The sequence below is a fragment of the Callorhinus ursinus genome, unplaced genomic scaffold (assembly GCF_003265705.2).
Source record: "Callorhinus ursinus isolate GAN/ISIS: 27379988/994484 unplaced genomic scaffold, GSC_fseal_2.0 scaffold12, whole genome shotgun sequence".
NCBI lineage: Eukaryota > Metazoa > Chordata > Mammalia > Carnivora > Otariidae > Callorhinus > Callorhinus ursinus.
The window spans coordinates 11842305-11868743 of NW_027397074.1; the positions used below are offsets into that span (position 1 = coordinate 11842305).

General features: G+C 37.2%; 1 protein-coding gene and 2 pseudogenes across 1 annotated transcript in view; 2 read left to right on the forward strand and 1 right to left on the reverse strand.

Annotated features, from left to right (window-relative positions):
• SEMA3E (semaphorin 3E) overlaps positions 1 to 26439 on the reverse strand; it is a 242660-nt gene that overhangs the window by 144880 nt on the left and 71341 nt on the right. The window lies entirely within an intron of this gene.
• LOC112825169 (small ribosomal subunit protein uS9-like) lies at positions 5261 to 5729 on the forward strand (annotated as a pseudogene).
• On the forward strand, positions 24282 to 24545 carry LOC112825168 (ATP synthase F(0) complex subunit f, mitochondrial pseudogene; annotated as a pseudogene).

Here is a 26439-nt window from a genome sequence, read left to right on the forward strand (position 1 = left end):
CAAAGTGCAAAGATGGTCAATTTGAGATTATCTAGATACTCAAGGTTTTCTTTGGAGTATAAGGAGCCAGCACTATGACAAAGGTGACTCTCACATTTGGTTGGTGATTTGAAGGTGCTATGATGAGCACTGCTCCAGTAAGGATGGGTTGGAAATTCTTAGAAATAGAAATGACCATGCTATCATAATGGAAGATATTAACAGTGTACAAAATATTTATGGTTCAAAATAAAAGTATGTATTTGTTTGTTGAAAGGCACTATGACAACAAACACTGAAAGTTTTTTTTTTTTTTAAAGACGAGAAGCATTAGGCTTTTTTTTTTTTTTTTAAAGATTTTATTTATTTATTTGAGAGACAGAGAGAGAGAGAGAAACAGCATGAGAGGGGAGAGGGTCAGAGGGAGAAGCAGACTCCCCACTCAGCCGGGAGCCTGATGTGGGACTCGATCCCAGGACTCCAGGATCATGACCTGAGCCGAAGGCAGTCACTTAACCAACTGAGCCACACAGGCACCCAACACTGAAAGTTTCTTTATGAACTTTTCTAGTTCTAGCCCTGATGCTTTTTTTTTTTTTTTTAAAGATTTTATTTATTTATTTGAGAGAGAGAGAATGAGAGACAGAGAGCACGAGAGGGAAGAGGGTCAGAGGGGGAAGCAGACTCCCCGCCGATCAGGGAGCCTGATGTGGGACTCGATCCCGGGACTCCAGGATCATGACCCGAGTGGAAGGCAGTCGCCCAACCAACTGAGCCACCCAGGCGCCCAAGCCCTGATGCTTTTTATCTGTGTGCTCTTAGGCACATCATTTAACTTTCGAGGTTCCATTTCTCCACTGTAACATCAGCAATCTGCTTCCTCTAACAGTATTTTGATGAGAAATCAAGTAATATGTTAAAAAAACATTAAAACTAGAGAATACTAGTTTAAATACAATGCACTAATAATTCCATTAAAAAGGAGGATTATGGGTCACACAACGGTTGTGACAAAACTGAACCATCCATTTGCCTATGTGAACTTAAAAAAAAAAAAAATGTGTCTAGAAGTTACCAGACATGGAGATAACATCTTAACGCACTGAAACTGTACTTATAGTCAGACCTGCCTCCTTCCAAGTCTTCTGTGTCTTAGTTTCACTGCCTCGGTAATTCTGTTTATGTGGTATTAAATATGGAAATCATGCCATTTCTTTAGGTTGGCACATTTTTCTATTTCACTGACACAGTGCCCTCAACTATGTATTAATTGTTCTAATTCTTTCCTAAGCTTAGTTTTTTTTTTTTTTTTTAAGTGGACCTAATGTGGGGCTTGAACTCATGACCCTGAGGTCAAGACCTGAGATAAAGAATCAGATGCTTAACTGACTGAGCCACCAGGTGTCCTGATACTATACCTTTCAATCAGAACTGGTTAAGTAAATTATGGAAGGATCATAAAGTAGAACACTATATAGCCATTAAAAAGCAGGAATAAGTTTTATTTGTTGGGCATGGAACAATTTCCAAAATATTTATATTTTAAAATTAAGATTCTAATAAGTATAGCATGAATCCAATGTGGTTGTGGCAACATATAAATTTTACATTAAATATATATTATATTATATTGCATATATTATAAATTGGACTCATGTGTGTATATTACACATATGTACAGACATATGTATGTCTATACATATACATACTCATTTTTCCCTGAAACTACTATGGATTTTCTTAAAGAGAATTTGGCATTTGCAATTGTATGAAAGTTTTATTTTAGCACACATAATCAATAAAATATAAGTTACAATCAGTTTGCCCTATTAGCTGCCTAATATTTTAACTTTTTTTTTTTTAAAGATTTTATTTATTTATTTGACAGAGAGAGAGATAGCAAGAGCAGGAACACAAGCAGGGGGAGTGGGAGAGGGAGAAGCAGGCTTCCTGCTGAGCAGGGAGCTGATGTGGGGCTTGATCCCAGGACCCTGGGATCATGACCTGAGCTGAAGGCAGACGCTTAACGACTGAGCCACCCAGGTGCCCCTATAACTCTTCTTATTAAGCACCTAAGGTTATCATTTTATTCCAATATAAATATTCATTTCTACTTTGTAAGAAAATCAAAAAAGTAGCAAACAACTTAGGGAAACTCCTAAACCTTAGTTTATTTTAAACAGTAAGTATTCTGTGTCTATATGCTTGATTGGAATATTTTTACTATAGATGTCTTCAAATACCTGTGTTTTTCTTTCATGTTTGTATGACATTTATTACTTATTTGTAATTTATTTTCTAATTTTGAATAGATGCTAAGTATGAAAATGCATACTTTTAAGAAACCAAAATATTTTACTTAATATTTTACTTCTTGTGTTGTAAAAATTATGGTGGAAAGATTTGTTTTCTCTTTGATTAATCTGAACCACCTTAAGACATAAGATTGACACCTATGAAAATAATTTCAATATAAGCATCTGCAATCCACTGTTGCATATGGCCATCCTCAGGAGATGGGACATTTGGCTTTTGGTTTTCAAACCAACACGTGATAAACGTGACTTTTTAAAAATTAGCATGTGTTCCTGTTATTTCTTCTGGGTAAAAGCATGTACAAATTAAGGAAACATGAAGGAGATATTTCAGTGCAAATTAAAAAAAAATCTGGGATTTTTCTTAGCATTTGAGGTTTCTTTATTTCACCACATCTTTATTTTTCTTGTTATAGTCTTTGACTATTTTTTTTAAAGACAGAAAATGGAACTAGGAAGCTGTTCTCACATTCTAGGAAATAGGATTTAATGAACACTGATAGACACGAGAATTTAGGAAACACATATTCAACTGCCTTTCCCCTCCAGAAATGAGTATTTTCAAAGTCTCTCTCATTTTCAATGTCTCTCTCTGACACATTCAATGTCTCAATGTCTTCAGGCATGAGCTCCAAGAGGGCAGACACCAAGTCTGCTCATTCTACTTTTAGAGAGAGGCGCTTAGCAGAGTGATTGGCATATAATAAGAATACAGAGAAAGTCAATTATCATATGGTTTCACTTATTTGTGGAACATAAGGAACAGCATAGAGGACATTAGGAGAAGGAAGGGAAAAATGAAGGGGGGGAATCGGAGGGAGAGATGAACCATGAGAGACGATGGACTCTGAGAAACAAACAGGGTTCTAGAGGGGAGGGGGGAGGGGGGACGGGTTAGCCTGGTGATGGGTATTAAGGAGGGCACGTACTGCACGGAGCACTGGGTGTTATAGGAAAACAGTGGATCGTGGATCACCACATCAAAAACTAATGACGTACTGTATGGCGACTAAAATAACATAAAAAAAAAGGCAACTGATTAAAAAAAAGAATTCAATAAACAGTTTCTAAAAGTATGAATGAATAGATGTATGAATGGACTGCATAATAACATACAGAAAATGTAACCTTTTCTTTATGAAGAGAAAGGAGTTTGCTACGATGGAAACAATCTAGCTAGGAATCTTGAAACCTGGGATCTAACTTTCTTCCCTGCACTTATTGTCTCTGACTTACTCCCAAACTTCAGTTTAATAAGAAAATAAAAAGGGGAGAGATGATTGTCTATGACTTTGAAGTCCTTTCTAGTTTTTAGGCATAATCTAGGTGAGATTTTTACCCATTTCAAAAAACAAAAATAAAATAAATATAAGGTACAGTCTTGCTTTGCTTGTGTTAATTTATTAGTAAGTAGCATGTGACCCGTAAGGTAAGAAACTCTCACCAGCACTTCTGTTCTGTATCTTTAATGCAGATGAATTAATTTTCACATGGTTTTCTCATTCACCCCCTACAAACCTCTAGGATTTCTCCCTCCCCCAAACAGGAATAACTATACCAAAAAGCCATTCTATGATAACTTCCTTCCGTATTTTCCCCTCCTTTTCTTTCTCCCCCTCAACCTAACATTGCCTGAATTTCCTCAGGGCATCATGGAGTCCCAGAATTTACAATCTAAAAGAAAACCTCCCCTTTCTCACCTCAATTTATGTTTGAGTCACATGTGGAAAGAAAACAAGCAAGGTCAGGACACAGGAGAAGAGACGAAAACAAATGCCACACAGACACGTCATCTGAGACAAGACAGGGTGAGGAGGTGTTTCAAGTCCCTCTTTCATCTAAACCAGGATTATTTCAACCCAGGGGAAGTTCCCTTCATGTGAAACTGCCTTCTCTTCTCTTATTCTGCTTAACTGAGATATGAATAATTAAAATGGCAGAAAAGGAAAAGTAGTGAGTTGGTGGAACTGTTGTCAGTCAGATGGCCTAGGCAGTGCGGAGGGGTAAGATCCTCGGCTGCCTGCCTTTCCAGCTCTGCTGGAAAAGGTCATGGTCCTCAAGAGGAGCTCACTTTCCTTTGTCATATCCATGATGGCATTTCTGGAAGCCTTCTTGCCTCTGGAGTTCTCCTCTTTACCCCAAGTGCTATCAACAATTCAAATATTATTCTACGTAACAAATTCCAAAGGAAGTCAGTGTAGCTCCCCTTTTAAGTCAATGCAAATTTTAGGAAATTTAATGCAGCTTTCAAACTTTTTACACTATGCTCATGGGTAACAAATAGATTTCACTTCACAGCCAACACACACACAGACATAAAATATATCTGAAAACAAGGTTTCACAAAACAGTTCGTACTCTTACTACATGCAATACATACACGTTGATATTTCCTGATTTTTTTTTTTTTGAATCCCAGATCTAAAAAATAAATAAAACACTTGCCTGGGCCAATTAAATCACAATCTCTTTGGAGTAAGGAGCCGGTATTAAGTTTTTTAAGACATTCCCCCAGGTGATTCCCATGAGTTAAGTAATTTTGGGACCCACCCTTCCAAAGGGTTTTCAGGTGAATCTCTTGGATTTTTGAGTAATAAAATCTTACCATTTGTAAATAAGTTTCTATCTTTCCATCTACAATCATACTTTTGTTTCTTGTTTTATTGTACTTCCCAGAACTTGTTTTTTTAAGATTTGAGGGAGTGAGAGCGCACTCCCGCAAGCAAGCCGCAAGCACGGGTGGTGGGGGGGCGGCCTGAGGGAGAGAATCTTCCAGCAGGCTCCCGCAGAGCAAGAGCCCCACTTGGGGCCCCATCTCACAACCCTGAGATCACGACCTGAGCCCAATGTTTAACCGACTGAGCCCCCCAGGCGCCCCCCAGAATGTTTAAAAGAATATGAAAGAGTAATAGAAACAAGCATCTATTTAAAAATAAAACAAAAACTGGCCTTTTTCATTTGCAGAGCCGCAAGGTGAGAAACTCTTGTCTATGCCTGCAGCCAGGCAGTCGGAGGGACGTCTGCAGTCTATGCATGTCTTCGGATACAAGAATAACCGCCATACCGTGGCACACTGCAAACGTGGGAAATGCCTCATCAAAAGGAACGTGAGGCCCCTAATCCAGCCATACTTGCTTCAGTAGAAGCTACTGGACCTGTTCTGCTTCTGTGCAATGAGCTATTCGCCGGTGAGGACCTCCGAGTCTGCGTGAAGCGAGTGGTCACGTGGCCCAGATTTCCACATGGGCCACTTCATCTCATATTGGAGAGTAGCCCATTACTAGCAGCAAATGGATGAGGCTTCCAGGAGAGCTATCAAAGACATCCTCATCCAATATGACCAGATCCTGCTGGTAGCTGATCCCCGTTGCTGCTAATCCCGGAAAGTTTGGAGGCCTTGGCGCCCGTGCTTGCTACCAGAAATCCTACAAATAAACCCTTCATAATAAACAGTGGCTGGGGAATTTAAGCTTGCACAGATAAATAAAACTCTGTGGTCTATAAATTGATTGCATATTCTATTAAACAGTCACAATTCACAGTTTGTAAATCCACTGATCTAGAACTGGAGTCCGCGAACGACGGCCCAGGGGCCAAATGAAGTATGCCACCTGTTTTGTAAATAAAGGTGTCCTGGCGCACAACCGCACCATGTTTTAATGCATGATCTCTGGCTGCCTTCCTGCCAACAGTGGCAGAATTGAGTAGTTGTGACAAAGTCTTTGTGACCCACAAAGTCTAACCTATTTCTTAACTTACTTTACAGAAAGTTGCCCCCCGCCCCGCCTTGTTAAAATAAGTATTTTGCCTAAGGAAAGGAAGGGTGGAATTAGGTTAAAAAGCTAAGAGGTTAGAAAAGAAATCAAAATCCGAATTTTGAGTAGTCTTGGATTTCAAACTAGGGACTGGATTTTATTGCAGGAGCAGTAATAAACCATTCCCATGTAGGAGTAAGACTCTTTTCTGATTAACAGTCTCCAGCTGGGTTCTGAAATCCTGAAAATATAGCACACAAGGTAGGGATGGAATTATATCTTGTTTCGAGTGCATTTCTAATCTCCAATAGATCATGTTCCCTGTGAATCCACTATGAGCTATGTGCCTCACTCTGTCAAACTCTTGAATTTATAACCTTCCTATTTTTAGATAAAGATTCCTGCCTGAAGTCTCATAACTGAGTTTCATAACTCCAGACTATATTCAGTGAGCATTAAAGGTAGAGTTCCCTTGTTCTTTAGGGAGCAGTGGTGTTGGGGGTCAACTATGTTTCCTGCCTAAAGCTGTTGTGGTTTTCGACAGTACATAAAATAAGCAGCAAGCCCATTAAATTAAAGGCGGTCAAGAGATCAGTAAAAGAAGGTTAATTAATTCATTAAGCTGACATGGTAAACATTTACACTATTCATCTATCTATTCAATATATTTGGCTTTCAGTTATCACAGTAGCCATAGAGTTCCTAAAAGCAACTTCGATTCTATTCACACTTGCTTCAAAGATAGCATTAAAGACCTGTCACTGACCTTGAGAATGACTAAGGCCACATTGTTCTGATGTAATAATCTAAAGCTGCACTTAAGGTATCTTTTCATATTCTAAAAGGTATGGTAAGACATATATGCTTGAGGCAAAAGGTCTCAATTAATTATTTTAATGTTTCGTTTTCTTCGCCAGGTGGGTTTTATTAACAGGGAGAGGTTAGAAAAATAGATCTTCACAACACTCAATAGATAAATATATTTAGCTTACAAATAAAGGTCCTATAAATGGTTTATGAAAAGATTTCTAGGAGAAAAAAAATTCCAAACCTAAATTATAATTAAATTTGCATTATACATAAAGAAAATGAAGGTGGTTTCAAAGAGAATGGTTATGTGTCAAAAGAGAGATATGAAGAATGCAGAAAGATTAATAAAACCAAGCAGGATCTCATTAATCAAACATCTCCAAGTGGAACGAATGATTTGATTTGAATTTGCCTCTGTATACACCAATGATGGAATCTGCCTTTTTTGTGAAGCAGCCAAAATGTCAGCTTGATAAATGGGGTAATTTTTTCAAAAGTACCTACGTTGTAGTTTTTTACTATGTTGATGAATGTAACAGTAAAACTAAGATTAATTATTTGTTTAAAAATCTAAATAAAGCTTTGATCACTTTGACTAAGAAGATCTGATTTTTTTAATGAATTGACCAAATAAAAACTTTAAACTGAATGACTGTTTAAGGGATTGAGCATACAGGGAAATAACCACAGCATCAAACGATTTAAGTTGGTCAGAAAAACATCTTAGACCAACTAAGACAAATATCTGTTACTAATACCATATTTACGATTTTGAATAATTGATAACAATTTCTAAAAACAGAGTAATTGCCTATATATTTCCAGTGTGGTATAAACTTGGTTGAGGAATGTTTGTTTCTTTTTTCCTGAATCACATGAAAAATATGGTAAAAATGGATGTCCAAGCCTACCTAAAACAAAAGCAAATAATCAAAAAAAAACAAAAAACAAAACAAACAAAAACAAACAAACAAACAAAAAACCTGTCAGATAAGCATCTGACTTTGGCTTGGTCATGATCTCAGGGTTCTGGGATCAAGCCCCATGGCAGGCTCACTGAATCTGCTTAACAACCTCTCCCTCTGCTGCTACCCCCACTCGTGCTCTCTCTCTCTCGCAAATAAATAAATAAAATCTTAAAAAATTGTTTAAAAAATCTTGCTCACTATAAAACAGCTCACTTTTTAAATAACCAGATACACTGAGATAGTTTTGAAAACCCTTGCAAACTTTACAATAACAATTTGAGATTATTGCCAAATGAATATAACTATCTAAAACAAAACAACAACAGAAACAAACAACAACAACAAAACAGTATTCCTAGTACCATTAATAACATCCCCAGTGGGGTGCCTGGGTGGCTCAGTTGGTTAAGGGGCTGCCTTCTGCTTAGGTCATGATCCCAGGGTCCTGGGATTGAGCCCTGCCTGGAGCCCCACACTGGGCTCCCGGCTCCCTCTCCCTCTGCCCCTCATGGGAGCACTCTCTCTCTCTCTCAAATAAGTAAAATCTTTAAAAAAGCAAAACAAAACAAACAACAACAAAAAACATCCTCAGTGACACTGATCTCACCGGCAACCTAGTAAAGGAATAACTTTTGCTGCTAATTTTATTATAGGTTTTCTGTGAAAATATCCAGTATTTAGTTTCTATTTTATTCAAACTTATACACTGTTACAGACTAAATTTTGTCCCCCCAGAATTCATACATGGAAACCCTAACCCCCCAATGTGTATTTGGCGATAGGGCTTTTGGGAGGTAATTCTGGTTAAATGAGCTCATAAGCGTGGGCCCTAATCCAATAGGATTGGTGGGCTTGTAAGAGAGCAAGATCTCCCTCCCCACCTCCTCACCAGGTGAGGACAGAGCAAGAAGGCAGCCAACTAAAAGCAAGGAGAAGAATGCTCACCAGAAACTAAATTTTTATCTTGGACTCCTCAGCCTCCAGAACTGTGAGAAATAAATACATTTCTGTTGCTTAATCTATCCTGCCTATGGTATTTTGTTATAGCAGTCCAAGCTAAAACATACATTTTCACTTTTTTTTTTTTAAAGATTTTAATTTATTTGACAGAGAGAGAGAGAGACAGCGAGAGAGGGAACACAAGCAGGGGGAGTGGGAGAGGGAGAAGCAGACCCCCCGCTGGGCAGGAAACCCAGTGCAGGGCTCCATCCCAGGACCCCGGGATCATGACCCGAGCTGAAGGCAGACGCCCAAGGACTGAGCCACCCAGGCGCCCCACATGTTCACACTTTAAATAGTCAAGTAATTCTGCAATTTTTTTTTTAAAGATTTTATTTATTTATTTGAGAGAGAGAGAGAGTGAGAGATAGCACGAGAGGGAAGAGGGTCAGCGGGAGAAGCAGACTCCCTGCTGAGCAGGGAGCCCGATGCGGGACTTGATCCCGGGACTCCAGGATCATGACCTGAGCCGAAGGCAGTCGCTTAACCAACTGAGCCACCCAGGCGCCCTCTGCAATATTTGTTATGAAAAATAGCCATGCCTCCACATTGCACCTCTCCCTACACTCCAATTCCCAATCATTAGAGCAGTGATTCTTAACGAGGGAAAACCAAACCTCCCTCCACCCCCTGATCCTCGGGAGCCATTTGGCAATGTCCTGAGACATTTTGGTTACCGCCAACGGGGGAAAGGAGAGAGGGTTGCTATTGACATCTAGTGGGTAGAGGCCATAATGCTTTCAAATCCTTTTGCAATGTTCAGGATACTCTGCACAACCAAGAACCATCTGGCCCAAAATGTCAATAATGCCCAGGTTGAGGGACACTGATTTATAGGGAGTTACTTTTAAGCTATAACTTTTTAATGTTTATCTTCAAATTTCTAAATAAGATGGTTGTTTTGCCTTTTCTTAATCTTCCTTTTTTTTTTTAAATAGTTTTATTAAGGTACAATGCACATACCATACAACTGTATATGTATGGCAAGTGTATGATTAAATGGTTTTTTAGTATATTCACAGATGAGTACAATTATAACCACAGTCAACTTTAGAACACTTTCATCAGCTCGGAAAGAAATCCCATGCCCCATACTCTCTACCACTGCCCCAGCCCTAAACAACCACTAACCTATTTTCTATCAATTTCCCTATTCTTATGAATGGAATCATACAATATGCGGACTTTTTGTGACTGGCTCTTTTCACTTAGCATGTTTGCAAGGTTTATCTAAGTAGTGGCATGTGTCAATACTTCATCCTATTGTGTAAATATGCCACATTCTGTTTATCCAATTCTTCCATTCATGGACATCTGGGATGTTTCCACTTTTTGGCTATTATGGATAATGCTACTATAAACACGTGTGTCCAAGTTTCTGTGTGGACATATGCTTTCATTTCTCTTGGGTATATACCTAGAATTGCTGGGTCATATGGTAACTCTATGTTTAGTCATTTGAGGACCTGTTAGATGTTTTCCAAAGAAGCTGGAATGTACATTTTACATTTCACATTTACATTTTACAACGTAAAATGGTGTGGGTGAGAGATCTGACTCCTGCACATCCTGACCAGCGTTTATCTTTTTGACTCTGGCCATCCTAGCGGGAGTGAAGTATTATCATATCGAAGTTTTAATTTGCATTTCCCTGATGACGAATGATGCTGAGCATCTTTTCATGTTCTTACTGGCCATTTGTATATCTTCCTTGGAGAAATGTCTATTAAGATTTCTATCTGCCTCTCCTACCGCAGCAACCCCCATCATGAACATGCACACATACTGGAAGAGAATACAAACTGTGCTCTTGTTAAATCAATGTTTGTTATCACATTCTCAGATTATTGTAACTATATAAACATTTTTGACAGCTGAATCATTTAGTTTAGTATGTCATAAACTCCCCCCACAGAATCATTACCTTATTATTTCCTCCTATGTAACTTCTCATTGCCGTATCTCAGAAATCTTTCTCAGTTGTTATCAATTTCCTGTCAATACATTAAAATCAATTTTCTCTTCTTGAATAATTCTCTTCTGGAGCCATCTGACCTCCTCTAGGTCAGCTACACGAATATTACCTGGGGATCTCTGTTCACAATCACCCGGGAATTCCCTTCCCTCTCTTAAGTAAAAGACTGGTTTCCTGGACCGCCTGACTCACTTTCTTGGCATTCTCTTTTGCCCTGGAAGAAGGCATCCTCAATAGCTTCCTGGGCAAGCGTACATGTGAAGCAAAATTGGTGAGAGTTTACTTCATTCTATTCTTCTGTTTCACTGATAATTTGGTCAGGAGTAGAATTCAGGGTTGGAAATGATTTTACCTCAGAGCTTGGAAGAAAGCAGTTTACTATCTTCTAGTTTTGTACTGTGATTGGAAAGTCCCACACAATTCTAGGGCACTTGTCCTTTGTATGAAACTGTTCTTGTCTTCTGGAAGTGCTTGGGATCTTCTCTTGATCCCAGTACTTTAAAATTTAATAATTCAATTTGGATATTTTCATCCTTTACACTAGCCTTTCAATTCTAGGAAATATTCTTTAATTATTTTATTACTTCCTTTTCTTTGTTTTTTCTTTGTCTCCATCTGCTTGTCTTTCTGTTCTTTTACTGGGATTTCTCTAATCCTATGTCCAACTCACCTACTGATTTTTTTTTTCAACTATCAAATATTTAATGTAAAGAACTCTTTTTTGCTCTGATTTTTTAAAAAAAATTTTTTTAAAGATTTATTTATTTGAAGGAGAGAGCATGCGCACAAGCGCTCAGGCAAGCTGGGGGAGGGCCAGAGGGAGAGGAATAGAGAGAGCCTCAAACCGATTTCCAGCTGAACACAGAGCACCCCCTTGGGGCTCAGTCTCATGACTCTGAGATCATGACCTGAGCCGAAATCAAGAGCCCAATGCTTAAATGACTGGGCCACCCAGGCGCCCCCATCTCTGATTTTTTTTTTTTAAGTTGTTCTGTGACTGCCGTGAGTCCTCTTATCTCTGAGGATATCAATGAGTTTATTTATTTATTTATTTATTTATTTTTAGCCATCCATCCATCAATTGGTTCATTATCATTGCTTCACATAACCTCTTTTTTTTGCTAACTTTTTTAAATATAACAATCTAGATTCTTAAATTCAAATTCTTTATTGAGGCCTTTCCTCAAATACTTGGTGAGTCCCATGACTATCTGCTCATATATGAGATTGGGACACAAAAAAGTTGATTAGAAATGCCAATTGGGTAGGTGGGGCTCTTCAACCCTAGGCCCACAGGGTGGTTTTGTTTGGCAACTTTCTAAGAAAGTATAGAATCTTACCTTCGGACTGGTTTCATTCATCACAAGACTTCTAATATTTTTGTTAGGTATAGCCTACTGTCAGCCTCTGAGAGCCCAGAGGGAAAGTGAGATAGAATTGCAACATACTAGCAAAATTTCTCTTCATCACCAGATTTTTAGAAGTTACCCTTCCTCTCAACTGTGCCTGGTATCCCCCAGCCAGAAAGTCTCCGCTTAGAAAGGAAGGGGAGGTCTAATGTTCTAATTGAATTTTTTTCCTAAAGATTTTATTTATTTGAGAGAGAGAGAGAGCACAAGCCAAGCCGGGAGAGGGTTAGAGGGAGATTGAGGAGTAGATTCTCCGCTGAGCAGGGAGCCCGATGTGGGACTCATCCCAGGACCCTGGAATCATGAGCTGAGCTGAAAGCAGATGCTTAACAGACTGAGCCACCCAGGTGCCCATGTTCTAATTACTTCTTAAACAGACTTTCAACAGATCCTCCTATGTTAGGCCCACCTTATCCCAATTTCAGATAAACTGGTATTGCCAATTCCTTAACTTTTGGGGTATTCCCTGGTAAATTGCATTTACTCTTTCTTCTTCATTCCAGTTTAGGATTCAGCTTTCTTGATTTGCTCAGTCAGTTACCACTTAACTCTTAGGTTTTCAGCCTTCCAATCACTAACGTTGCTAATTCCTCTCTCATTCTCTTTTCATTATTACTGCCATATTCCCCACACTTTTCTCCTTTCCTAATGCCATTCCTACCAAATTTTCCATTGGCATTAACAACATCCAAAGTCTGGAGAAAATGTGAAGGCTAATGTCCATGTTCAATCAATCACATTTAACAAAAAAGCATTGTTTCTATTTTTTAAGTTAATTTTAATCTCAAAAGATGTTGGAGAACAAATTCAATTAGTTATTCTATGAATTTTTTTTGCATAAAAGGATATGAATATCATTTTAGATATAAAATTGTCCATTAGGCATAATTTTTATCTAAACATTAATCTAATAAGCCATATGTCAAACAGTCCTGCTGGTCTTTGAATTGTGAACAACCCAATATATTTTATAAAGATACTTTTCTAAGAACATATATGGTCAAAATATATTTAATAATACTTTTTCCTTAGACTGTGTCTTACTCTATGTCTCTAGGATTCATATATGCATTTTAGATATATCATTCTAAAAACATACTACTTTAATAAATAATGTAAATATTAATGTCCTATCAGAAAGCATAACTTGAAATAGCATGTAATAATTCACCCCAAAAAGCAGATAGAAGATACAAGATTTTTGTTCCTGTCAGACTATATCCATAACTTTTCATCTTATATTTGATCTTATAATCAACTTAAATTCTTGTCTCTCTCACTAGAGACTTGTTTTACAGTCTTGTCTCTTATAATAGACTGTAAATTCCCAATGAGCAAGGTTTAGGTGGTAATTTGTCTGTTTTCATATGTATTTCTGCCTCTAAGCCACTATAACTGGTATACAGTAGATGCTCAAAAACTTTTTATGAAGTTACCAAATTATAAATTCATATTATAACCAAATAAATAATAGAGAAGTTTGAAACTTTTTGCGACTTATGAGTCCAAAAGAGATACTTTATATACATATATATATATAAAATTCTTTATATTGTTTCTTTCCTTACCTCACCTTACCTCAGTTTTTCCTAGTTGTACCTACTTGTACAACTGATGTAAGAGACAATGTATAAATTCCTTTTGCATAGTCTGTGCTCAAAAAGTGGGAGTTATTATTATTGATACTTCTGCATTGATAAAACACATGGATGGACTGACTTTGGGCTTGGGGAAACTGAGACAAATAGATGTAAAGCAGTTTGGGCAAGTCAACCACAAAGAAAAAAAACAAATCTGTCTTAGATATGATAATTTTCATGGATCCTCTGAAATACTGAACTTGTTATTCCAAAAGCAACGATAAGATAAAACTAAATAGATTTCTCTTTGTTTCTTAGACAAGATAAAACGCCCAATCCATTAGGGGTTACAAGTATTAAAATACCTTGTCTGTGATTCCAAGGAGGCTGCGTATATGTCTGGACTAATGCAAACTCGAGTTTGTATTTTTGATTACTCAATATGGTAAAGTTCCAACTCCTGTCATTCTCTTAACAAGCTCCTTTGTAATGGGATGTTTGTGATTTAATGGCTCAAGAAATTTAAGGTGATATATATGTAAAAGTGCTTGTGGGGAATCAACAAGCTAGGACAGTTCTATTGCAACTTAACAGTAAATCGGATTCCTCCTGGCAGAAGATGACATAAATGGAAAGAAGTGGGGGAAATTGGTTAAATAAGGCTCTTTTCCAAAGCACATGAATTACTTATTTCCCTGGACTTGTCCTGCATGCCTATAAAATGATGCACTAAACAATGTTGATTTAACAGTTGCAAATAATAGGGGCGCCTAGGTGGCTCAGTCATTAAGCGTCTGCCTTCGGCTCAGGTCATGGTCCCAGGGTCCTGGGATCAAGCCCCGCATGGGGCTCCCTGCTCAGCGGGAAGCCTGCTTCTCCCTCTCCCACTCCCCACTTGTATTCCCTCTCTTGCTGTGTCTCTCTCTGTCAAATAAATAAATAAAATCTTTTAAAAAAAGTTGTGAATAATACTCCCATTTTTTCTGGGCTACAGTGGAAAAAAAAACACACACACACAAGCTAAAACCTCTATATCAGGGTGATGTTTATACCACTCTAGTTTCAAACTGTTCAAATTAAAGTTTAAACTTTAATTAGGTCAATAATTCTTTAGTCATCATATTTTCCATTTAGCCTTCCTTCTTAAAAATCTTTAAACTGTTGCTTTCTCTTTCCTCTTTCATTGAGTACGATCCATTTATTTATTTATTTATTTATTCATTTATTTATTTATTTAGATTTTATTTATTTGACAGAGAGAGACACTGCGAGAGAGGGAACACAAGCAGGGGGAGTGGGAGAGGGAGAAGCAGGCTTCCCGCTGAGCAGGGAGCCCGATGCGGGGCTCGATCCCAGGACCCTGGGATCATGACCTGAGCAGAAGGCAGACGCTTAACGACTGAGCCACCCAGGCAACCTATGTGCGATCCTTTTAGAATAAAGACATTAACCAAAAAAATCCTATAAAGTACCAATTAAATTATTTCCTAAGACTTCATAAGACATTTTGGAAATAGGCACCTGCATAATTGGCTCATAGAAGATACTAACATTTTAAGGGCCTTTAATGGCAGCTGGTTAAAGTATGTTTAAGTGGACTCTACAAAATTCTTTATATTGTTTCTTTCCTTACCTCACCATTTATTTAAAACCCAATTACAGATAATTGAGAACTATAGTGTTTGAACAAATCCAGTGTATGTCCTGTCAAATAATATTCTTTAGAAATGGTGTTACTTCTTCATTCGAGCAGTTACATATATAAATAATAATCAGTTCTAAACCCCAAGGCGATGCCTATTTACTGGTGTGATTTCTAGGAGACTACAGAGCTGCATTTGGGGAGGCATGAAAGATTCATTGGTGAGAGAAAGCTTTCTGCTAAGCTGTGTTCAGAATTCACTTAGTAATTGCCAGATACTAAGTTCCCACCCGGGTACTCTGTCTTAAGTACTTTACATGCATCATCTTATATACTCATCACAACTCAATATGGTATATACTATTTTTTTTTTCATGTTGTTCACGGGAAAACTGAGACTTACAGTTCACTGCCTATTCATAGGTAGAGCTGATATTCTAAGACAAGTACCTCTGAATCTGAGCCTTGAAGGTGACTTTCTGAAATTAAGGCAGTAGGGTCTCCTGCTGTGGTTTCATATATTTATATCCCATCTATGTGAGCCTCTTCATCTCACTCCTTTTTAAGATTTTATTTATTTATTTATTTGAGTGAGAGAAAGAGAGAGAGAAGAGAGAGCATGAGCTTAAAAAGAGGCAAAGGGAGAGGGAGATAGAGAGAGAATCCCAAGCAGACCCTCCCATTGAGTGAGGAGCCTGATGCGGGGCTCGATCTCACAACCCATGAGATCATGACCTGAGCCAAAATCAAGAGTGGGAGGTTTAACCAATTGAGCCACCCAGGCACCCCCAGCTCACTCCTTAATAGCTACTTGGAATAGTTATGTTTTTAGAGCCATGATTCAATAGTTTCTTTGACTTGGACAAAAGATGTTAATTAATCAAATTAAAAGTTTTACTTTTTTTCCTAATTCACAGGAAAAATTAGGCTACTAGATAAAATCATCTTCAAACTTAAATTGGCGCTAGCTAATAATCCTACCAGTTGAAAAAATTAACAAGTATCAAAAATACACTAATAGGAAACTCAGGATCCATTGACCTTTCTAAATCCAACAACTTAATCATGACTTGCTGCTCCTGAAATGAATATTTGAAGATGTGCTTTTATTGTACATCATCTACCCCATTTAGTGTTACACATGTTTGGCAATGGGAGCCATAGCTGAGGAAACTCTTCAGGGGGCATCGTCCATTTAGAACTATGTTAATTTGCTAAAATGGCAAATGTTTTTTTTTTTTTTTAAACCTCTGATGTCAAGATAAACCTCTGGGGCATGGCTTCACCCAGTTTCTAGTCTTATCCATTTTGAGTCCGTCCTTCCATGCTGCAAAGATGTTTATGAGGCCCTCCATAATGATAGTAGTCTCCTTTCAATCTCCAAATATGCCTATTGATTTTTCTTGAAAGCTTTTTAAACCTCTATTAAACTTGTAGTTTTATATCCAATATGATACTCTTCTTAGGCAAAAATTTTTGTTCAACCCTCCTGGGTCAAAACAGTTCAAGAAAAATGGAAACAAAAAATGGTAGAAAGAGAGACCATAGTGAAGAAAATAAACACATGGGCCAGCAAGAGTCAAACTAGGAAAGTACAGTGCGGTGCCAACTTCTAGCAATTAAGGACCCATGACCGGGCTCCCTTCCCTTTAGTGCAGATTGGCTAGGACAAAACTGTATGTTAAAACCATTTTCTAGTAGTGTAACAGATATATACATATAAACATTTCTAAGATGACCAGTGTTATAATGTATCAACTTTGGATATTGGATGCTTATATTTTATGTTTTATTTTTTTCATTTTAGAAAAAAGTTCCACATTCAGCCAATGGAATTAACTGTATTAGTATTTTATAAGATGGTTCCACGAAAGGACCAATATTTATAGGGATCTGTAACCTGAACAATTATAGGTTTACTGGATGATTTGATAACTTAGGTAGTTGAGTACTGGGTATTTGATGGACTATGTTAAAGATGCATTGTTGTTTGTGTGTGTTGGGAGGGCAGAAGGAAGGAGAATGTAGTGAGTGCAGGATGAGCGTAGGGTTAGTGGTAGGGTTGGGGGTGGGAAAAAGGCCAGGAGTGTATCTTCAAAGGAACAGGTGGAGAGGAGTAAGAACTGGCAAGGACAGAGACCAAGACTTTTAAAAAAGACCAACATTTCCTGTTACAGTTTTACTCACGACAAGCCTTACATGCATTTCTGTTTTCTCCAGTAGCTCCTTTAGATTTCACTTTTGCATCCAGATTAGATTTTTATCAGGGCACCTGGGTGGCTCAGTCAGTTAAGCACCTGCCTTCAGGTTATTCCCAGGCTCCTGGGATCGAGCCCCAGACCTGTGTTGGGCTCCATATTTGGCAGGGTGCCTGCTTCTGCCACTCTCATGCTCTCTCTCTAAGAAATACATAGAATCTTAAAAAAAATTAGATTTGTATCCATATCCAACGATGCTCTTTATCAGTGTCTCTCAAACTTTTCAATGCTGTTCTCTGAAACCAGGAAAAGATCTCATTGTCCTCCAAGGCTCACAGTCCAATGAAGAATAAACCGGTGATAAATTCATACAGTGCACATTCAAGTTATATGTGTACATATCTCCTTAGCAATAAAGATATGGCAAGTATGTGTTCAAAACACCAAACACATTAGTTAAATTGTTACCAAATCCTAGGCCAAAATTCTATTGATAGAGATATTTATCTTACTCAAAGTTATTTAAACAAAAAGTGCTTGACAAAATAAATTGAAAATGAAATTAAGCAACCATAATGTCTGACTATGAAACAAGAATGCCAGAAATTGAAAACTATAAGCAACCCAAATGAGGCTGTGAGTTGTCCTACCTAAAATTCCAACCACCTGCCCATATGAGTATACCTTGAGTTTGTAAAGAACTAACAAATGTTAACTGGAGCCAAATTTTTTTCTTAGAATACTGAATTAGAGTCCTAATTATATTCCAATTGATATTATAATTTCATTTGTGAATAAATAATATATAATAATATAGTTTTATTATGGATAGGTTCATAATATTTAGGAGTTTTATTATTTTATGTATGAATAATTTATAAAGTTTCCTTTTTTGCAAACTTTAACAAGTCATACTTTAGGTTATTTTTAATGAACATTTAAGCAGAGGCAAAAATCACAGTATATGGAACTGTACTTTATACACCCATAGGTACCACATAAGGCTTGAGATTCCAAGACCAGTTCATCAATGTGCCACTCGCAGAACCACTGGTCTGTAACCTTCCCTTGTTTATCTTGTTTGCAAAATTGTTGCTAAAATTTTAGCAGAAAGCCTAGACTTCATGCAAAAATACCATCAACTCCAACTTTGGTATGAGTGTGTTTTCTCTTCACAATAGAACCACCCATTCTGCCATCTTCACAGCCTACCTGAGGTAACTCATAGTAGTTTGGTCAGACATACTTTGCTATAAACACCCCCCAAATGAAGAATGTATGGTATTATTTTATTCTTATCAAATTATGTTTCAAGATTTATGTTTAACCTTAGCAAACTGGCTACTTGCCAAAATCTCTTGGTTGTTGCTGGAGGTGGTAGTTATTAGGTCTGTCTAAAACAAACACAGGCCAAGGCAAATTTTCTTCCACCCACAGTGTTGCAGAGGGGTATATCCTAGCTTTTAGCTGCCAGGTGAGGCAAGCTGCCAGACCCCAGCAGGCTTACTAAGGCAGACATATGAAAAAATGCACCCACTATGATGCTAGAGTAATCATCAATCGTTCAACAGAAAATACGTAAGAATGAGGAATTGGTAGCATTTCCTAGTCTGGATGAGGTTGCCAACTCCAGACGGGTGAACTTTCCTACCCACAATAGAACATCTTCTTCCATATCTGGCTCCAGAAAGTCCAAGATGGGCTCACAAACCAGAGCTTCAGTTTCCTTTACTTCCTGCCTTTGTTCCAGAACGAATTTTCTCTACTCCTTTAACACACTCTGTCTATCCCCAGGCCTTTCCTTTCTCCATGTTCATACCTATGTGTAAGAGCATTTGGAGAAATGGAGAACTGAGATGAACTTGTTCACTTCTCACATACACACTGATGTTCTAATTCTGCAGGGCATTAAAAATATTTCATTAATTTAAGTTTGCTCCACCTTAGAGCCCTACTTTAAGTTTTGCAGTGCTTGTTAGAAACAAGTCAATGTGATTTGCTCCTTTCCCACTCCCAGATTTTTTTTAAAGAAATTGTGAGTATTACAGTACTCTAGTTAGGCACAAAAATAACTCATTATTTATCTAACTAAAATTATATGACTCTGACTCCACGAAAAAGGAAGGAGTTTCAATTTAATGCACTATTGAGACTCCTTCCCTCTCTATAGAGTCTTGAGTAGATCTTCAGGGTCTTTCATATCTGGGCAGAACATTTTGTGGGCATATTCTCTGGTTTTGGATCCACACTTATCACCTCTAAAAGGTTTGTGGTTCCGGGGTGCATAGTCCCTTAATAAGGATGTTTAGCCCTCTGATATTTCTGAAACTTGGGCATCAGGATTCGTACTGAGGCTGAGAATCCTAGTGCCTAGAGCACTAAGTGCATTCTCCCTAAGTATACCACACAGCATTTTCCTCTTAGGTCTGAACCTCTTAAGTCTGATCCCTGGAGAGAGACAAATGAGGAAAGTAGGAGTCCCCACTAGGGACAAATAACAAAAGTAGGGTGCCCCAACTCCCTGGACCTTCTGAGCTAAGGACTTTTCTCACTCACAAATTCAACGCCTACTTCTCCCAGTCTAAGCATAAACCCTCAGTATTTTATGTTTTGGAAAACAAAAGCCAGGAAGAGGGCTTATCTTTGTCTAGTAACTTCTTTCATTCCTATATATGCCCCCGAGACAAAGGAATATAAAAGCGTGGCTACCCTCTGGGAATTTAGAAATATAAAAATAGAACAAAACAGAAACCATTATCTTATTTTCAACTATATTTCTTTTCCCACCAAATAGAAATTTTCAATAATGAAATTTATATTCTACCACATAACAGAAGTGATTTTCCAGTCATATGGAAACATTTTCATCAATAACCACACCCCCACCAAATTGTCCTTGTAACTCTCTTTCCCTTATGATGTATTTTATCATGCTATCTCATTTAACTGCTCAAAGAACCAGTACTATCGTCATTATCTCTAAATATTCAAGTACTGTGACTATAACCTTTGGAAAACTGTAGCATTATCTAAATGTTTGTTCACATAACCTGTGACCCAGCAATTCCACTTCTAAATATATATCCGAAAAAACTGTCGTATATATATCCATCAGGAGGCATATGACAATGTTTTTAACATCATGTTTATAGCACCAAAAAATAATAAAAATAGCCCAAATGTCTGTTAAAAAATGATGACTGTATAAATTATATAAACTATATGCAGCAGTGAAAATGAATGAAATATGGCTTCATTCTACAATGCTAAAGATTCCTTAAAACATAATATTGAATAAAATAAAAACACATAATAGAAGAATACAAAGATGATGATACTGCTTTTATAAAGCACAAAACCAAGCAAAATTAAACTATCTAAGGATAATTATTTTTAAAGGATAAGAATAAAACATAAAATTCAGGATAATAATCACCTCTCAGAATAAATTAAGAAGATGAGTTAGGGAAAGAGCACACAGGTAGATGACATAGAACAGAGAGGGTTTAGATCTTAAAGTGGGTAAGAGGTTCACATGTATACATGTTTTATAATTCATAATACAATTTATTCATACTAAAACATTTACGTATATCAATAAATATGGAGAACTCAGAGCTTTGTTTTCCTTGTACTTTTCATAAAATATGACCAAGAGTAATCTCAGAGAAGGGTTTCTTAAGTTTGGCACTATTATCATTTTGGGCCAGATAATTTTTTTTTAAAGATTTTATTTATTTATTTGACAGAGAGAGAGAGAGACACAGAGAGAGCAGGAACACAAGCAGGGGGAGTGGGAGAGGGAGAAGCAGGCTTCCCGCGGAGCAGGGAGCCCGATGTGGGGCTCGATCCCAGGACCCTGCGATCATGACCTGAGCTGAAGGCAGACGCTTAATGACTGAGCCACCCAGGCGCCCGGGCCAGATAATTTTTTTGTGATGTGAAGCTGTTTGCATTGTAAAATGTTTAGCAGCATCCCTGGTCTCTACTCACTAGATACCAGTAGCAAGCTCCCCACTGTAACAGTCAAAAATGTCTCTTGATATTGCCAGGTATCTCTTGGTGGCAAAATCACTCTGGGTTGAGACCTGTGTCTTAGAGGGATAGATTGTGTGGAATTCACATGAAACAAAGCCAAACTCACTTGTAGCCAAATGTTGAACACTAAAAGCCCTTGTACTATCACTATTACACATATACACGCTGTGTTTTATATTAGACATACTATTTTTAATTTGCCACGGTGTCTTTGTATTACATATCAAGAATATCTCAAAAGAATCTACAATGACTATGCACCTTGATACCCTACCGTAGTTCTGCCTCTGAAAAATGTATCTACTCTTCCACTCATTTATGATCCTGCATACTTAGTCTGTCTGCCAAGAATGACTTCTGTCTCTACCCAAGTAACTGCCATCCTGACCCCTATGTCTTCCACTTAGCATTCGACTATACTATTATAAGTGGGAATTTCTAGCTTCCTCCAGTTAATTTCTTCAAAGTTGGTACCATGTCTTCTTCATCTTTATATTACCAAAGCTTAGCTTAATATCTGGCCTCAGTAAGTAATAAATACATACCTGTTGAACATGTATGAATGACTAAATGAATTAATTGATTTTAGGGCTTTGCTTACTCCAAAACAGCTGACAAAACCCATCAGAAAGAATCATTTCTGCCACTTATTCAATATTGAAAATGTAAATTAAGCAGATTTTAACACTATTTTTTATTTAACTATTAACTACTTAACTTTTATTTAAAAATATTTCTCATGATGTCTGTAAGTTTATAGTTACATAGACAAAGTTAGCAATTGGCAGGGTTCAGAACATGTTACCCCAAATTATGGCACCTTGGCATACTGAATCTCTTAAACTGAAGGAACTGGGGAATGGCAGATGTTGGAAGGACTCTCTGAGGCTTCTTTCCTGAAGCAGCTAAGACTCTCACATGGGAGGTGCCCTTGCTACCCCAGAGGAAAGGAGCATCAGGGTCTCTAAAGATGAGGAATGCTGAGAGGAATTCGAATAAACAGGCCTTGCCAAGTAGCCCCCCAGTTCACCGCACTTAGCTCATATCCTTTTGCCCACAACTTTCCACCTTTCATCAAACCTAGCATAAAAATGCTCAGGTTTAACCCCTCTTTGCGTCTTCATTTCCTTATGAAGGCTCCTGTGCCGCATAACACAAATATATTTGTACGCTTTCCTCTTGTTAATCTGTCTTTTGTTATGGAGCCCAAGGTGAGAAACTAGAAGAGTGGAAGAAAAAGATTTCTTTCTTCTTCACCTACACAATCCTAATCCATAAATTCAGTAGAAAATCTCTTGATGACTCATCTTTGAAAAACGTATGTAATGTCTCTTTTAGGTCAAGATTTTTATATTGTATCATGTAAATTTTCAAAAGAGTTGAGAAAACAGTACTGTGAATCCCCATGCACTTATGATTTGAATCTAATGATTTTGCCCTAATTGCTCTTCCTATTCTTTCTGATTTTATTTTCTTTGTTAAATTATTATTTTCTAAAGTCCATATATCACAAGTATTTCCCTCCTGAATATTAAGTGTACAAGTCTAAAGCACTTAAATATGTCAATAATTTATTCTCAGAATCATATAATCATATATTAACAGAAACTAAGAAATAAACACCATGAACCTCTTTCACAACATGGTTTTAACCCAGAGTCATGCATTTTGTATGGATAAAGCGATTTGTTTTGCATTTTATGACCAAAATGATGATTCTTGGCTATGTAAAAATCATCGTGAAAATTTGTAATTTCTTCTAAGATTTTAACGGTAATCTTAAATCAAGGTTGTCAAATTAATAAGAAATTGAATGATAAATCCACATAAAAAAGCTTTAACCAAACTGCTGGACATCAGGCAGCACATATGCTTCTCCAGGCCTTGAGGATAGATATGAGCATCTAGTAAGTCTTCCAAAATCTACATAGAGCTGAACCAGTTTCGTGGGCCATTTTGGAAATGTAGATAAACTTGAAAAAATGGAAGAGGAAAGACAGGTGTTGGGACTTAAAAACAAAATCCAGTTTACAAAATGTAATATGTCAATAGTTTCCAAATCCAGTAATAATAAGAGCAATTATTTGGCCACTTAAGGTAAAAGAAGGGAAAGTCTCTCACACATTACTCTTAATGCATAATTTTAGAGCATTCAGTTTATAAAAAGCATCAACACTTTCTTAAACACTTTGAAGACTTGGATTTCTTCTAGAAACAATTCAATGCAATAGAAAACATTTAAAAGTAAGTGGAATAATCTTTCTTTCCACAGAAAAGATGCAGCTTTGAATCATCAAGCAAACACTACTCTTTTTTTTTTTTTTAAAGATTTTATTTATTCATAAGAGACAGAGACAGAGAGAGGCAGAGGGAGAAGCGTTGCGCGACTCGATCCCAGGACCCTGGGGTCATGACCTGAGCCGAGGGCAGACGCTTAACCATCTGAGCCACCCAGGCGCCCGCAAACACTACTCTTCTTGTTGTCATTTAATGTGGACTAAAAATTCATTTCGACAAAAAAAAATATTTTGCTCTGACATTAAGTACAGGAGTAAATCTAATGCTGGTTTGCTTTCTGCATCAAAAAGTTTGTGGATGACCCAGGACTCCAAGATGGCATCAGTTTTACCAGTGAAGAAGAAGCTCATGGATGTGAAACTAGGAGAGCTGCCCAGCTGGATACTGATGTGGGATTTCACCCCTAAGGGCATTGCTGGAGCATTTCAAAGAGGTTACTACTGGTATTACAACAAGTAAGTCAATGTGAAGAAAGGGGGCGTTGCTGGGATTTCTATGGTGCTGGCAGCTTATGTGCTTTTCAACTACTGTCCTTGTTACAAGGAACTCAAACACTAGCGGCTACACAAGTACCACTGAAGAGGGCCCAGTGTGGAGGCACATTCGGCATTCCTGACCATGACCTTTGCCTGGCACCCTTGAATCCTTTCACATTCTAATTCAGAATTAACATCCGACAAAAGATGACTGGTACTTGGGAAAAAGAAAAAAAAAAGTTTGTGGATGAGTGTGTTACTTTTTCCTCCCCCCCCCATTTAAATGGGTTTGAAAGAACAAAGTACATGGTAAAAGTCACAGCATTTTTTTCCCCACTAGAGACATAAACATACGTGTTTTATCAGCTAAAATTATACATACCCTGGATTATTTCTATTACCTTTGCTATCTACACCTACTCATTTCTCTCACTAGAGGCAAGTATGTTTCCCATGGAAGAAACTGATGTACAGTACAATCACGATTTGCCCATGTCTCAGTGCAAATCAATGAAAGAATCAGCTCATATAACTTTTACAGATGGAAATACCCCTAAAGATAGTCTGGCTTACCCATTTTACACATGAGGAAACTAGATCCCCATTTTGCATCCTCACAATGCCTTCTCTCTCTTTTTTTTTCCTGGATATACTAACTTCTACCATGTGTTAGCAAATCCTATTTGCTTTTTATTACTAAATTTATGTAACAATTATATTTATAATGTTTCTTTAATTATATGCATTTCAATTAAAATGAACCTTACCTAATATTCACTGGGCAGGTAAAAGATAAGTAATTTGTATTAATTTACAATTAGGACATAAAATCAAAACAATCACTACTATACATTTTCAATATAAGTATTAAGAGTTTATGTTGATATAGTTTAATCAATTAACAAAGCACATTAAGATAGGATTTTATCATAATCAGTTCTTATGGGAAATAAAATTAATACTAATTCACATTATAAACATTTCAATGCTCATTATTTCCAATTTAAAAATATTAAACAGTGTTCACTAATTACCATGAATGTCAGTAATTAAGGAACTCTCAAGGGATTCAAATAGTTATTTTAAACAAACATTAGTTAATATTTAACAAATTATTCAAGAAAATTCTTTCACGAGTTTCTATAAATTAAAACAATAAGTTAAATTCTGTAATTTATGTCAGTAAAGATGCTGACAGTTGTACAGAGGGAAGAAATATGTTCCTATTTCCTCCTACTCCTCTGAAGAATGAAATTATTATGGTTGCTGGCTGTGTCTCTTTAGAATGAAGGTTAGCTGGTTAAATGGACACTACTCCGTTCTCCATCTTCCTCATTAAAAATTACTCTTGAAGGGAGGTGTGAGGCAAACTCTAGTTTGATTCCAAGGAATAAAGCATTATCACTTCATTCAAAATGTGTAAAATAGGGTTCTAAAGTAATTAGCTTTATTTGTACATCTACATAAAGTTGTTAAACCCAGTCACATGGCTTTCCTATATCAACATCATTTAGAGGAATAAACATTTTTTCTGTGCACTCAAGTTGTAGGAAAAAATTGAGGTCCTCATACAAATAAGCCCTCCATTTAACTTGTTAACTAAAGTATATTTATAATAACTTTCATAATATTTGTAATTTAGCAATCTGGGAAAGTAGATGTAATGTAGAGTAAACAACTTCAATAAATGATGAGGGAAAGCCTTGAGATAAATCAAGCCAGCAAAAAAGAAAAAGACAAAAATTTGAAGATATTACCAGAGACAGTTAAGATTTTATGTGTCATCTTGACTGGGCCATGGGATGCACAGACATTTGGTCAAACATTATTCTGCTTGTGTCTGTGAGAGTACTTTTGGATAAGATTAACATATGAATCTACAGACCTAGTAAGGCAGACTGCCCTCCCTAGCGAGGGTGGGCCTCATCCAATCAATTAAAAACCAGAATAGATATGACCTCACTGATAGGAGGAATTCTTAATCTCAGGAAACAAAC